This window comes from Sminthopsis crassicaudata, chromosome 2, assembly GCF_048593235.1.
Source record: "Sminthopsis crassicaudata isolate SCR6 chromosome 2, ASM4859323v1, whole genome shotgun sequence".
In the NCBI taxonomy this organism is placed as follows: Eukaryota; Metazoa; Chordata; class Mammalia; order Dasyuromorphia; family Dasyuridae; genus Sminthopsis; species Sminthopsis crassicaudata.
The window spans coordinates 148,813,640-148,828,030 of record NC_133618.1 but is presented as its reverse complement, the minus strand read 5'-3'; the positions used below and the strand labels follow the sequence as shown (position 1 = coordinate 148,828,030).

The 14,391-nt window shown below is 40.1% G+C and overlaps 1 protein-coding gene across 4 annotated transcripts in view; it reads left to right on the top strand.

Annotated features, from left to right (window-relative positions):
- Window positions 1-12,474: 12,474 nt before the first annotated feature.
- The window catches only part of LOC141555069 (zinc finger protein 2-like), an 18,772-nt gene continuing 16,855 nt past the window's right edge, over window positions 12,475-14,391 (top strand). The window contains exons 1-2 of one of the 4 annotated variants that reach the window (XM_074287655.1): window positions 12,475-12,537; window positions 12,801-12,944. The gene's annotated coding sequence lies outside the window, so the exon portion shown is untranslated. Of the gene's footprint in view, window positions 12,538-12,588; window positions 12,945-14,391 lie in introns of those variants that run through there. The other 3 variants (XM_074287658.1, XM_074287656.1, XM_074287654.1) reach the window with 3 other exon arrangements.

Sequence of the window (14,391 nt, the reverse complement as noted above, 5' to 3'; positions counted from 1 at the left end):
CCATTACGAAGCTATCTCATCGTGGCCAAGATTCCACCCAAGGGCAGTCCTAATATCCACAGAAATTACTTCTGGGCCTCAATCTCCCAATGCACTGTGCAAGGACAGGTCTCTCCCTGATAACCCCAGAGTTAACAGCTGTATAAAGGCTCCCTTGTTGCAAGCATGTCAGGTCCTCTGCAGTTGGGACACCATCTCAGCCAGAGAATCCAGTTTGGCATGGACAGTTCACTGTAAGTTAGGTGGTCTGCAGTCATTTGTGCACTTAACTCAGTCTCTGCTTACAGAGCAGCAGAGCTCAAGGCCCATTCAGAGGGGCAACCCTCTCCAGGGGAGAAGGGTGAGACTTGGCGTAGCTTCACCTGTCCCTGCCCAGAGGAACAGACAGAGCTGCAGAAAGGATCAGATTGCAGAGCAGATTATGCACAGTTAGACCATCAAGGCAGACAAACCCCAAACTTTTAGATGCCTGATATCAAACTACAAGGTCCTTTGAGATTGCTGAAATACTAGGGAACTGGGCTTACAGGACTGGAAAAACAGATCAGAGGACTGCCAGTTCTAAGACAGATGTCTGATTTCTGGTTATTTCTTTAAAAAAAAGTAATCCCAAGAACTGAGTCTGCCAGGGCAATTCTGACAAAGCTAAAGCATCTGAACTAGTGAGATAGAGGGAGGAGTAGAAGTGCCTAAGGCAAAAAACATACCAGTTTCCCCAATATTCTATCTCATCCTCCCTTTTTTTTTTCTCATGGAAAGGAATTATCAAATGACCATTCCACATATAACTCCTAAGAGTGAATCAAGATTCCTATACATAACAGACTAGCACAGTAGTGTTTCCTAAAAATCCCTCTCACATAACAGCAATAGTTACACAGGTTTAACAAATCCTAAATCTTAAACACACAGTAACAGATGACCCAGTCAAGGTCTAACAGTCAGTCAGTCATCAACCATTCCCAAAGTCCCCATTTCAGTCCATTAGGTGTGGGGGGACAAAGCTTCTCAGTCAAAACTGCATCCTGGTGAAGATGGTCGGTGGCTCTCAGTCCATGCAGAGAGTGGATGTGCCATGCTGACAATCAAAGCTGATAAAGGTCCCAGAAGCAAGTCAATACTGTGATTTGACACACATCTCACAAATAAAGGTTAGAACAGTCTGAGATAAAAAGACTGGTCCACCAGATTGCTGCAAAATGTGAAGAGTCAGCAGCTTCCTATGTGAAGAGATAAATGCTTTACAGGACAGGCAACCAGCTGTAGTCTCAAGTCTTAACAGCAGTACAGTCTCACAGACCACGGTTAATTGTCCTCTTATCATTTAGAAACCTTTTAAAAAACACACACACACACAAATACCCAATAACAGACAGATGACCAGGCTAAATACTCATTTGCCTAAGCATTTAGGATACAATGATTATATATAATCAGACTGAAAACAGCAAGGTATGACATAATTGAGTTGCATTAACAATTCTATTGACCATTGCTCTGACCATAAAGATCAGTTACAGGAAGAAAAATTGCAAGAACATAACTAAGCAGTCAAAACTCAATCTTCAGCACACACAGGATAAAATAGCTTTAACCCAATTTTATTTCAATCAATTGTCATACATACAAATCAGTTTGCTTTTAAAGTACCCACTACATAGAAAAATACCCCAAATTGTATTTTCCATAACAGAAACATTTTCAAAAGGACAAAGAAAAAAAGTATTTTTAGAGACTCTTTAAATAACCTCAGGATGACCCAATCAATTTAAAACTTATACAGAATGTCCAAATACCACATAAGAGAATCTGAAAGATTCTTAAAAATAGCAATTAAACTTTTAGAAATAATCCTACCAAAGTATGGATCACATTTATGACCATATTCCTCAAATAAGAAAACCATTATGTATCAAGAAACAAATACTCAGTCAATTAACCTAAAAGTAAGCCTGTCCCTTTAAATCACAGTTTGCTGCACTGGCAGTAACTTCATTTAAAAAAAGGGGGTGGGTGGGAGGAGGATGAGATAGAACATTGGGGAAACTGGTATATATTTTTTTCTTCCTGAGTTTCAATCAGATAAGGTTTTATTGCCTTTTACTCTAGTAGGCTCTGAAAAATGCTTAAAGGGAAAAACTTTCCTGTCAGTTTAAAATGGCCAAGTTCCATTTACTTACAAATTAGTATAACAGGTTAAAAAGTTTAAAATCACAAGCAAATTTTCAAATAACCAATTCCTAAATTTCTTAATAATTGTTCTTAAAACTTAACAAAGCTTTTAAATCAGCAAAACAGACTAGGGGCTTTTTCCAGGACTCCCACCCTTGGAGAGAAGTTTGTTTCACCTTGAACATTTTTCCCTCCCTGAATCCAAACGGAACTTCTCTAAACTTCCAAGCCTGTTGAGTGCATTTCTCTGCCTTCACAGAGAATGCTTAGATATTCCATTCAAACTTCTTTTCTTTAAATGTTAGCACACTGCTCTTCTATAGTTTTTTTTAACTTTCCAAATGTTCAAATCCCTTTCAATCTATGTTTTTATTTCTTCCTTTCTCTCCCTTTTCTCCCTTTTCCCCACAAGACTGCTGCAGTTAGCCAAAGACAGAGAAAGATTTTTCTTTAAACTTCTTTCCTTTCCTGAGCCACTCTTGAAAGAATTACTTCTCTGAATGAATTCCACTTCAAACAATTCAGCCTGATATTCTTCTAAGCCTGCAACACAGAGGCTGAATTCTTATCTCTTACAAGCTTGCTAATTTTTAACAGAACAAAATGCAAAGCAAACAAACATATACACACAGATACATGCAGAGCTCTATTTTCATCTTTTACATTTTTTTTAAAGTCCTGTTGCATTTGCTTACGAATTAGTGCAACAGATTAAAAGTGGGCAATTTTATCTTAAATATTTAACCTGGCTCTTCAACCAACAGACAAACAATCATACAGGACACACAGGGCAAGAACTATAGCCAACAGAACAGACAGACAAATCACACAGAACACCCAGGACACAGACTGCAACCAACAAAACATACAGACTAATCACACACAGACAGAACACGGAACACATATTACAGGGAACCACATTAGACCGGACCATCACACAGCGTCCTGTGGAGGTCAACAAGGGCTTTGATGTTGCCTCCAACTTAGCCACTTGTTTCAGGAGTACTCACCAGACCAGACAGGCAGCTGCAGGGGCCCCTCAAGTCTTATTAATCAGAACTGGATTTTAGGATACTCTGTGGCAATTTTGAACTGAATTCAAAAACTTGGGTCTCACTTGTCTGGTCTGCAGAAAGAGGTTTCTGGAAACTGGGGCCGAGAAACATCTCTCAGTGGCCACCCCCTAGGATCCCCCTCTTTTGCCCTCCAGGGAGAGGGACTGGCTGTCAGACTGAGCCAAAGGCTTATCTCGGTGGATCCTCCAAATGAAATGGATAGACATGAGATAGACAGCTCTGACCAGATTATTCAATTTAAAGCATCATCTATTAGCCAGTCAGCGACTGACCCCACTAGACAGGCTAGTAGAAATCAGCCCCGAACCTTTAGTGAGGTGCACTTTAAGCCCCTTTGCCACATCCGGGTACAGCCTTAAGGTTAAAAATTTGGGGAATCACTGACATAGTTTCTCGTTTACAATGGGGAAGTGTCTGGACGAGAGTGAGCACACGGGAATGTTTTGCAATGTTGTCCTGACTTTGCTAGTCACATACTTCTTGGAAAGTCTGGGGACTCATGAACTGGGGGATGGGGCTCAGTCTGAACATAACACTTCCCTTAATTTAGTTTAAGCAGCATTTTCCTATAAGCCTGAGGCCCCTTGACCCAGGGATGAGGGAGCCATCTTTTGTCCATTTCAGTATCTTCTGTGAATGCGAAGGACTATGAGAAAGTAAAAGGTTGAACTACCAGGGAAGGAATCTGTGCTGACCCGGACTGCAGGACTACATTACCCAGAATTCATTAAGCCCCATTGATGCACACACTCAACTTCTCAGATCCTACTTCCAGGCCTGACTGGGGCATGGAGCATCCCTGAGGCCTATGGGAAATAGAGTCCGGGAGCAGGAAACAGAGGTCTGAAGAAATTAGGGGCTGGCCTTGGGGGTAACAGGCACCTGGTGCTGTGGGAGTACCCTGTGGACCAGCCTCGGTCTGGAGGTAAAGGCTGCTCTGTGCCCCAGCTGGTGTGGTGTGGATGTGTCACGAGAAGCCTGAGTGGATTGTGGTGGCATGGGGTCCCACACCACTTAGCTGCCTCTATTTTTGATGAGGCTCTCATATTTTCTGTTTACCTTGCTATTTATCTTTCTTCCACCAAGTTCTATCTACTCTCAACTCCTCTTTCACTAGCTAACCTTTCCCTTGTTTACAGATTTTTTGGAAATTTGTCCAAGACCATTAGTATCTTAGTAGGAATTACTTTTGATTACATTTATCCTCTTTTCATTTAAAAAAAAAGTTTTCCTTTTTTTTTCTAGCAAAGAGAATAAATTTATGTTTTCTCTTTCCAGACTTGGAGAATAGAAATGAAATGCAAGAGTTTCCTCCAAAGAAGAATATTTCTCAATTAGAATTACCAGGAATTTTAAAAGAAAAACTCAGGGGAAAAGATCTTCTGTTTAAGAACAGAATGGGAAAAAAGAGACAAAAGACTAAAGGAAAACCATGGAGAAAATCCTTTTGTCATGAAAGAGGTTTCATGCAAATATCAATGAACCCTCTTAAAAATCCTTTTAAAGACAGGGGCCCTGAATGTGATAAATGTGGGAAAACCTTTTTTGATCGCTCATCCCTAAGCAGGCATCAAGATCTCATACTGGAGAGAAACCCTTTGAGTGTTATGACTGTGGGAAAGCCTTCAGACACAGCAGTGACATCAGATGGCTCACTCAGGACAATGTCCATTTGAATGTCATGAGTGTGGGAAAACCTTCTTTGACCATTTTTCCTTTACCATACATGAGAGAATTCATACTGGAGAGAAGCCCTATGAATGTGAGGAATGTGAGAAAGCTTTCTTTGATTGGTCATCTTTTACTCGACATCAGAGAATTTATTCTAGAGACAACAGTCCCTATGAATGTAATGAATATGGGAAAATCTTCAGCCAGAAAGTCCTACTCACTAGACATAAATTAATCCATACTGGAGAGAAACTGCATGAATGTAATGAATGTGGAAAAGCTTTTTTTGGCCTCTCATACTGGAGAGAAGCCCTATGAATGTGGCAAATAAATTTTTTAAATTTAAAATTTTAAAATTTTAAATCAAATAAAAAAATATTGTAAGCATCCAAAAAGAAGGCATTCAAGTACCAAAGAGCTATATCTAGGATCACACAAGACCTGAAAATTTTTGTTACAGATTAGAGGAGAATTATAATATTGAAATATAATATTCCAAAAAGACAAAAATATATAGTTTTACAATCAAGTAGAAAAAAAAGAGCATTAATAAAATAGACTTCTAAGTATTCCCTATAAAAAGACTTTGGAAACTTTAAAATACAAAGTCAAGAGAAACCTAGAAAGGTAGTTTGAATAGTTAGAAGAAGCTATAAGATGATATGGTGGGAACATTTTTATCTGGGGAAATTAAACAAGCGGACTTTCATGTTTTCAAGGGATATTGAGGGAGTTGAACAGTAAAACAGAAGACTTGGGATGGATTGATTCTTTTCTGATAGAAGAAAGAGACAAAAATAGAGAAAATATATATTAGTGTGGAAAGGAGGAAAAATGAGATAGAATTTACTACTTCCCATAACTATTGTTTGTAAGAAGAATATATAAAGATGAAGGAAGGGGCTAGAGGTAGCAGTCATTAGAAGAATCTCACACTTGTCTGAAGCAGACAAAGGAGGACTGAACATAGAAGTAGTTTGGTCCAAAAACCCATCAAAATCAATAGGGATAAGCAGGTTACATATTGATTTTGAAAAAGGGATTAAAAGGGGGCAAAAAACAATGCTAAGGGAGTGGGGGAAAGCTGAACAGATTTTTTGGCATAATAATCTCTTCTTCACCTCACTTCCCAATAAAAAACTGAGAAAATATCTTGTAATAAATAAGAATAGTCAAGTAAAAATGGACATAGTGACTGTGTCCAAAAAGCATGTCCCTTTTAGCGTTTGAGTTCATCACCCCTCTATCTAACATGTTTCATTATAAGATCACTAGAAGCATGATTTAATGAGAATTCTAAAATCTTTTATAGTTTTTATTTATAATGTTTTTCATAAATTATTTTCTAGTTCTACTCACTTCATTTTGCATTAATTCAAATTATTCATAAATCTTTGAAAAAGTTTTTTTTTGTCATTTCTTATGCTACAAAATAATTTCATTATATTCATGGTAGAATAAGGAGGCAGGAATCAAGAAGACCTGAGTTCAAATTCAGCCTTAGGCACTTACTGGCTGTGTGACTCTGGCCAAATCACTTAATTTTTTGGCTTAAAACACTGAGAAAGGAAACAGCAAAATACTCCAATATCTTTGCCAAGAAAATCCACTGGATAGTTTTAATGTGCTATTATTGTCTACCAGGTCACGAAGAATCAGATATAACTGAAGAAAAAATTCTTGATAAAGATAAAACAAGTTTTCAATGCTAATAACTTCTGTCAATAGGTAATCACTATGTCACAAGACCTATTTCAAGAGAAATGAACAAGCATGTGGAACCTAGGAGTTCACAGTACTTACAAAAGTTTGTATATCTGTGACCACTCAACAAAAGGAGGTGAAAGCAGGAATGCATGAGAGGTGAAAAGTGCAGTAAAGATCATACAAAGGGTAAAACTCCCCTCTGGAGCAGAGGGATGGCAAAAACCATATTCTTTTCTCTTAGGAATATGAAAATCGGAACTAGATTATGAAAATAGGAGTCTGCTTCTCTGCAAAGGGTACCAGGTGCAAAAACATTTTTCCAGCTTGGCACAGATTGGCTGGCACCCATCTTGCCTCCCAGAGATGCACAAGAAATCCATCCTGGGATGCAAACAAATTTTGTCATCGAGGTGGGGCAGGGCACTTTGTCCTTGAAACAGGCTGGGCCTGCATGATCTGAATGCAGTGTTTCTGGAAAATATGGCAACTCAAAAAGACAAATTTAGGGGAATCTTTAACAGCCCTTAGCACTTCTAATTACAAATAAGTCCTGAAAAACATGTTTTCTTATGTGACCCCCAAAATAACTAAAGACTGTAGCTTCTCAGAGAATGAGGATTTTGAGATGATAAAAGCATAAAACAACGAAAAGGTGAAAATACTGCTCTCCAGAATGGTTGATCTGTTCACAACTCCACCAACAATGCATCAGTGTCCCAGTTTTCCCACATCCCCTCCAACATTTGTCATTATCTTTTCCTGTCATCTTAGCCAATCTGAGAGGTGTAGAGTGGTACTTTAGAGTTGTCTTTGCATTTATCTGATCAATAGTGATTTAGAGCACCTTTTCATATGATTAGAAATGGTTTCAGTTTCTTTATTTGAAAATTGTCTCTTCTATCTAGGATATACTATAACATATTTAACATGTATAAGACTGCCTGCCATCTAGGGGAGGGGGCGGAGGGAGGGAAGGGAAAAATCAGTACAGAAATGAGTGCAAATGATAATGTTGTAAAAAATTACCCATGCATATGTACTGTCAATAAAAAGCTATAATTTTTTTAAAAAATTGTCTCTTCATACCCTTTGACCATTTATCAATTGGAGAAAGGCTTGAATTCTTATTCATTTGAGTCAGTTGTTTATCTATTTTAGAATTGAGTCAGCCTCTGTTTTCTTACTTGTAAAATAACGGGTGGGACTTGGAGATGGGGAGGAAAAGAGAGGAGGTAGAGCAGGTAGAGGAACATCACCGTTTACCAAACTTTGCAAAGCCATCATTATCTTCCTCTCCTCACTCAAACTCAGTCTATATTACATTGCCAGAAGTCTGGTCATTTCTATCTTCAGAACATCTCAGCCTGCACATTTCCTCCTCTTCATTCCTCCTTCCACCTACTGGGGCAGAAGCTCCTCAGCTCTTGCCCAGTCTACTACAATAGCCTCCTGTTTGGTATCGATGCCTCCAGTCTCTACTCACTCCATTCATTTCTGAAAGGTCTAAGTGATCTTTCATAAACCATGAGTATAACTGTCATCTTGTCCCCAACACTCTCACTCAATAAACTGCCATGGCTCCCACCTCCATGTTCCAATATAAAATCCTCTGGTTTTTAAAGCGCTTCATTGTTTGAGCTCTTCCTTAAGTTTTACAGCTTACACCTTTTCCTCCCCCTCTCCCCACCCCAATATCACTGGTCTCCTCCTTGCATATTCCAGTTCTAGGCGTTTTCCCTGGGTGACCCCCATGGTATTCTCTCCTATCTACTGTGTTCTGGCTTCCCTGAACAGCCTCAAGTCTCAGCTAACAGCCACCCACAAGAAGCCTTTCTGGTCCTCCTTGATGGCATCTTCTCACTGAGATAACCTTCACTATATTCTAGATGTACTTTGCTCCCACATACATTTGGGCCTTACCTGACTCTTGAGGACATTTTTGCTCCTCTTTGCATCCCCAGCTCTTACCATCATGCAGGACACCCAGGAGACATATGATCGATAGAGGACTTAGACATGGGACTGCACGAGGGGATTTCATTTCCTGGAGTCCTAAGGGCCAGGCTCTCTCTTTTCCCTCCCCCCTCATACTTGGAGTTCATGCCTCAGTATCCATCTTCTGGCCTAACGAGAGCAGAGCGCCACGGAAATGGGCAATGGGGCCCGGCCCGGGAAGCAAAGCAGCCTGAAGAAATTCGGAGAGTAGGAGTTGGAGGCCTCCTGGCTCTGAGGGAAAGAGGGAGCGAGCTAGCACATGTATTCTGCAGGAGAAGCTCGCTGACCCCTTCCAGGGGGCTGGAGCTCACGGTGCTGCGGTGAGCATCCACTTTCCTCCCACCCAGCCTAGAATGACATTCTGTTCGCATGTGAGGCAGGGGCGGTGGGTGGGGATGGATGCCTTTATTGTCTGGCTTAGTTGCTATTTTGGTTAATTTGAGGAATTTTTTCCCCTCAGTGTGGTAATAACAAACTGGCTTCTTACACCAAGGATCAAATGTTGAAAAATACCCATGCATATGTCTTGTAAATAAAAAGCTTTAATTAAATTAAAAAAAAAAAAGTTTGTTACAGGAATGGTTCACTGAGTTGAAGAGAAGGTAGAAGTATATCTGGAAATAAAGATGTAAACAACCAATAATTAAAAAAACCCAAAAACACAAGGTATGTAGTTTTAATGGACTTCAGCTTTATTTGAGTCAAGTATGTGAAAATAGACTCAGAAAGCTTATTAAGCCACACTGGAAGACTTCATTCTCTCTGAGTATCACAATTTAGGAATGCTGTGAATAAGCTACAGCGTGTCCAGAAGTGTGAAAGCAGACTGCATAATGATGGACTTCAGTTATTGAATGAAGATTATACAGGGGTTCTCAAACTACTGCCCACGGACATGCTCAGAGGATATTTATTCAGCAGGCAGAGTTATAGGAGATGGGCTGAGGGGTGGAGACAGTGTGAGTTTTTGTTTTTACTATAGTCTGGCCCCCCAACAGTCTGAGGGACAGTGAACTAGCCCCCTGTTTAAAAAATTTGAGGACCACTGGACTGTAGAAACTGGTTAGAGGTAAAGAAATTGGTTAGACTGGAAAAAGGAAAACTTTGAGGGTAAAGGAAGAATTGTTACATGAGAATAATAACAGCAAGCATTTATATGGCATCTACTATGGGCCAGATACCATACTAAACAAATATTAACTCATTTGAATCTCACAACAACCCTGGGAGTTATGCACTATTGTTATTCTCATTTTGCAACTGAGAAAATTGAGATAATCAGAAGTTAGGTGCCCAGGGTCACATAGCTAATAAGTATCCGAAGCCCAATTTGAGCTCAGGGAGATGAATCTCCTGACTCCAGGCCCAGTGCTCTTTTCATGTACTATCTGGTTGAACAATGTTGTTAGCCTTTTTCTACTTAGAGAGGGTAGAAGTAGGAGAAATTGGAGGAAGTTCTGAAGAGACATATTTAAACACTACGTAAAGAAAAACTTGGGTTCTTGGAAGGTAGTAGGTTCTCACTAAAGGTTTCCAAAGACTCCCTTCTCTCTTGTTAATCTTATTCAAGAACAAATTGGACTAATTGGTCTTTGAGTTCCTCATCCACCTCTTAGATTCTGTGAGTCTCTCATAAGACTGAAATGCTATTAAGTAACAAAATGATTACACAAATTATGGCATGTCAATGAAATGTAATGGAATATTATTGTACTCTAAGAAACATTGAAAGGGATTGTTTCAGACAAGTCTACATTTGTCTGAATTGATTCAGATGAAGTGATCAGAATTAAAAACTGGAGAATACTAGTCATTGCAATGGCCAATTATGATTTCAGAAGACTGATAATCAACTTTGGGAATGAACTCCTCTTGACAGAATGGTGATGCACCCAAGATGCAGAATGAGACCTGTCTTTGAACAAAGACAATGTGGGACTATATTTTGACTATATTTTTACAAGAACTTTGTTTTTCCTTTTTTTCCCAATTGGTGAAGAAGTTTGAGGGGGAGGGAAGATAGAGTATCAAAGAAAGAAAAGGATCATTGAGACTTTTTCCTAAAAAGTAGAGAGAAAAGAATAGAAGGAAAGCCAGATAAATAGATCAACTTAGAAAATTACTAGTTGATTTCATATACTTAAAAAAGAAGTGAAAGCTATATTTAACTGATGCTTCAATTTCATATACAATCCTTTATTTTCTGTTCTAAGTACATATAAATACTCATTCTGTTTGGTGTTTAAGTTCAAAATAAAAATATAAAAAATGATGTTAATTACTAATAATTTGAAGTTCATATATGAGTTATAGACAGTAAAATGGTAGTCTATGTCTATATATAGATAAAAAGCACTAATTGGGCTATCAAAACAAAAAAGAACAATAGTTCCTGCCCTCAAGTAACTTATAGTCTCCTAAAAAAGATACCAAAAAAAGAGTAATGAAACTTATTGATTATATATATATTTTAAAAAGCAGACAGTATATAATAGAAATTCAGTTTCACATAGAATCTTTTTCAGTTCTTATTTATAGAACTGGCCTTTTTAAAAGTGTACATTAAATTTAGAATAAAAAAATAAACTTTTAAAAAAGATGTAAGGAACTAATTTTTATGACTAGTAGAGTCATTCTCATGGGTATTATAATTATCTTCTATTTTTTTAATTTTTAAAAAGCAGTGTCTCTTAATTAAAAGTCCAAGTTGATTCCAGACTTCAGAATAGTTTATATGCTACATACTTTCAAATGATTATATATGTGTATATGTATATACATGTCCTGATTGATCTCCCTTTTCCCTATTTCCAAGGAATATATGTTGATAATTCTATTGACTTCTCTGTCATGCATGGTTTTTATCTGTGATAAGAATCAGTTGCTTTACCTCCTTAAAGTTGACAACAGTGTGGTCCAAAATCATTGATGCAAGTGGAATGTGTTCTACCTGTGGCCCTTGCTCATGTTATGTCTGGATCGGATCCCAGTTTCATTTGGATCATTTAGCATTCACTGATGTCATAATTTGCAGTGTTTACAAGGTAAAATGTACAGTCTCTTCACATTAACACTTAGGGCTACACTGTTCTTGTCCCACGATAGGAAACCAGAGGGCACAGAAATCTGATAAAAGAATGCTACCATCAGAGAGACAAAGCTGTCTTCTGCTATAAATTTAAATTAGATGCCAAACATACACTAAGTGCCCTTGAGAAAAGGATCAATACAAGTGCTATCTTGGACCAGTATTAGGAAATGAGAGAAAATTTCCCCTAATAATGGCTTTGGCTTCATCCCACAAATTTTAGTATGTTGTCTCATTATTGTCATTCTCTTGGATGAAATTATTGATTATGTCTATGATTTGTTGTTTCACCTACTCATTCTTTAGGATCAGATTATTGAGTTTCCAATTAATGTTTGGTCTATTTTTCTTGGCTTTTATTGCATGTAATTTTTAAGGAAATGAGAAAGGAAGTCCAGCATAGAGGTCATCAGTGACTCTGAAGACACTAAACCACCTGAGAGGCCAGAGCTGTCTCATATTGGTGTATGAGATTCATATTCACTACCACTACCGTCTCCAAACCCGGTCGGTACTTTTGCATTTTGGAATATCGTATTCCAAGATATTTGGATTGACCTTCTTTTAGAATGGATACTGCCTCCTTCAAATAAAATCCTATTCTTATAACAAATACACAAAACAAAACAAGCACACATAACAACCCCGTGGGTAAACTCCTAAGTCTCCACATACCACCTCTGCTAAGAGAGGTCCAGCTGGGACTACATTTCCCAGAATCCCTCAGAGATCCAGTTTCCCAGAATCCATTTCGGCCGAAAACTCCTCAAACGGAAGCGGCGCGGCAGGTGCAGTCTGTGTCGGCCTCTGACAGTCTTAGTTCTGGAGGTAAAGTCTGTTCTGCGTTCGCGGCATGTCTCGGGTGATTGTGTCACGAGGGGCCGCAGGGCAATGGGGTATGGCCGCCTTGAGGCGGGGAATGGGGCGGGGAAAGCCCGCGAAGCCTCTCCGAATCCCCGGGAGACCCCCGACACCGGGAGCGTCCCGTGCCCCGCGGCCGCAGAGGGACCCAGGGACCCGGAAACCTGCAGGAGCCAGGGGCGCGGGGCCGCCATCCGCCGGCCTTCAGCCTTGCCCCATCCTCTCTCTAGTTAGTAAGCGTTGCTTTAGCGCCTTTCCATGCTAAGCCCTGGCAATACCAAGAGAGGCCAAAGACACGCCCTTGCCCTCGAGGAACTTGCACTCTAAAGGAACAAACTAATTTGGGATTCTCCGCGCTGTTGGAAGCTAATTGGGTAAATCGTTAACCGAGGATTGGCGCTAGAATTAAGGGGGGCTGGGGAAGGCTTCCTTTAAAAAATGGGGCTTAATTGGGACTTGTAGGAGGCGGTAGACCCGGAGGGAGGGCGTGCCTGGCACGGAGAGCTCGGACTTGGGCTCCTTGTTTGTGGACGAGCCCGGAGGCAGGGTGGCTGCTCCTGAGGACTGTGCAGGGACGCGGGGCACCAGGCTGTGAAGGGCTTTGCATGCCAGGGCGTTTTGGTTTTGGTCCTGGTGGGGGATGGGGAGCCACTGCAGTTACGGGAGTAGGGGGCGTGTGTGTCATGATGGAATTTGCGATTTAAGATCCCTTGCGGAGAAGCGGAGAGAGGTGTCTGTGTCCTGAGCGTTGCCAGTTTTGTTTTGTTTTTGCTTCTTTAAAAGGTACCCTCAGTTTTGAGCTATTTTCCTAACTGTCGTCGGAGTATCATGGATAGCGCATGGGCGCTGTGGCAGCGGGAAGATCAGAGTGCAGTTCCCATCTCTTATACAACCCGCCTGTGTGATGCTGGGCAATCACCTTAACTTCCCAGGGCTCTAGTCTTAAACTCTTAAATTTGGCAACAGTAACAGATGTCTGAACTTAATAACCAAAAATTAATTAAAAACAAAGTCTATAACGAATCTGAGGTGTTCCTGCCAGGACTTGTTCGTGTAAATTACAGCCCCTCCATACAGCCTTGGTTCTGCACACACAACATGCTTTGCACTTCCCATGCATACAGGCTGCCAGAAGCAGCTTGGCTCAGATTCAAGATGCATCGTATAAAAAATTCTAGGTCAAAAAAGGGTTACCAGTGGAAAAAGTTCTAAGAATCCCCAATTTAGATCATCTTCATTTCTCTAATCCCTCTCATTCTCAGTCCACACTAATATTTATACATCCAATGTAGCACTATCCAGGTTGAGTCCATCCTGGAACCTTATTGCTGACTCTGGTGGTAGTGGTGAAATCTGTTTTAGAAATATCAGTTGGGTGACTAAAGGCATTAACTAATGAGAAGGCTATTGCAATAGTCTAGACAAGGGGTAATGAGGTCCTGAAGTAGGATGAAGACTGTGTAATGATAAACAAGGAATAGAAATAAGAGATGTTAAGGTCATGTTGAGATGCAGGGCAAAACCCTGTCTAGGAGTGGCAGAAGCTGCCAAGGATTCTAGTTGGAAAGGAGAAAGCTCAGAAGCAAATAGCAGCAGTATGACTCCAATCCTGTATATGCACAGGTGCTAGACCCCTTTCCAACTAATCAGAGACATCAACAGGTACAAAGAGAAAACATTTATTTAGTTCCTGCAGGGGGAGAACAGCCACACGCTTGGGAGCCATGCCAGCTCCCACCATGTGCTCCTGGAAACTGAGAGCTTTGAACTTGTCAGGATCTAAATAGCAAAAGACCCAAGCCTTTTCATTGGATAGACTAA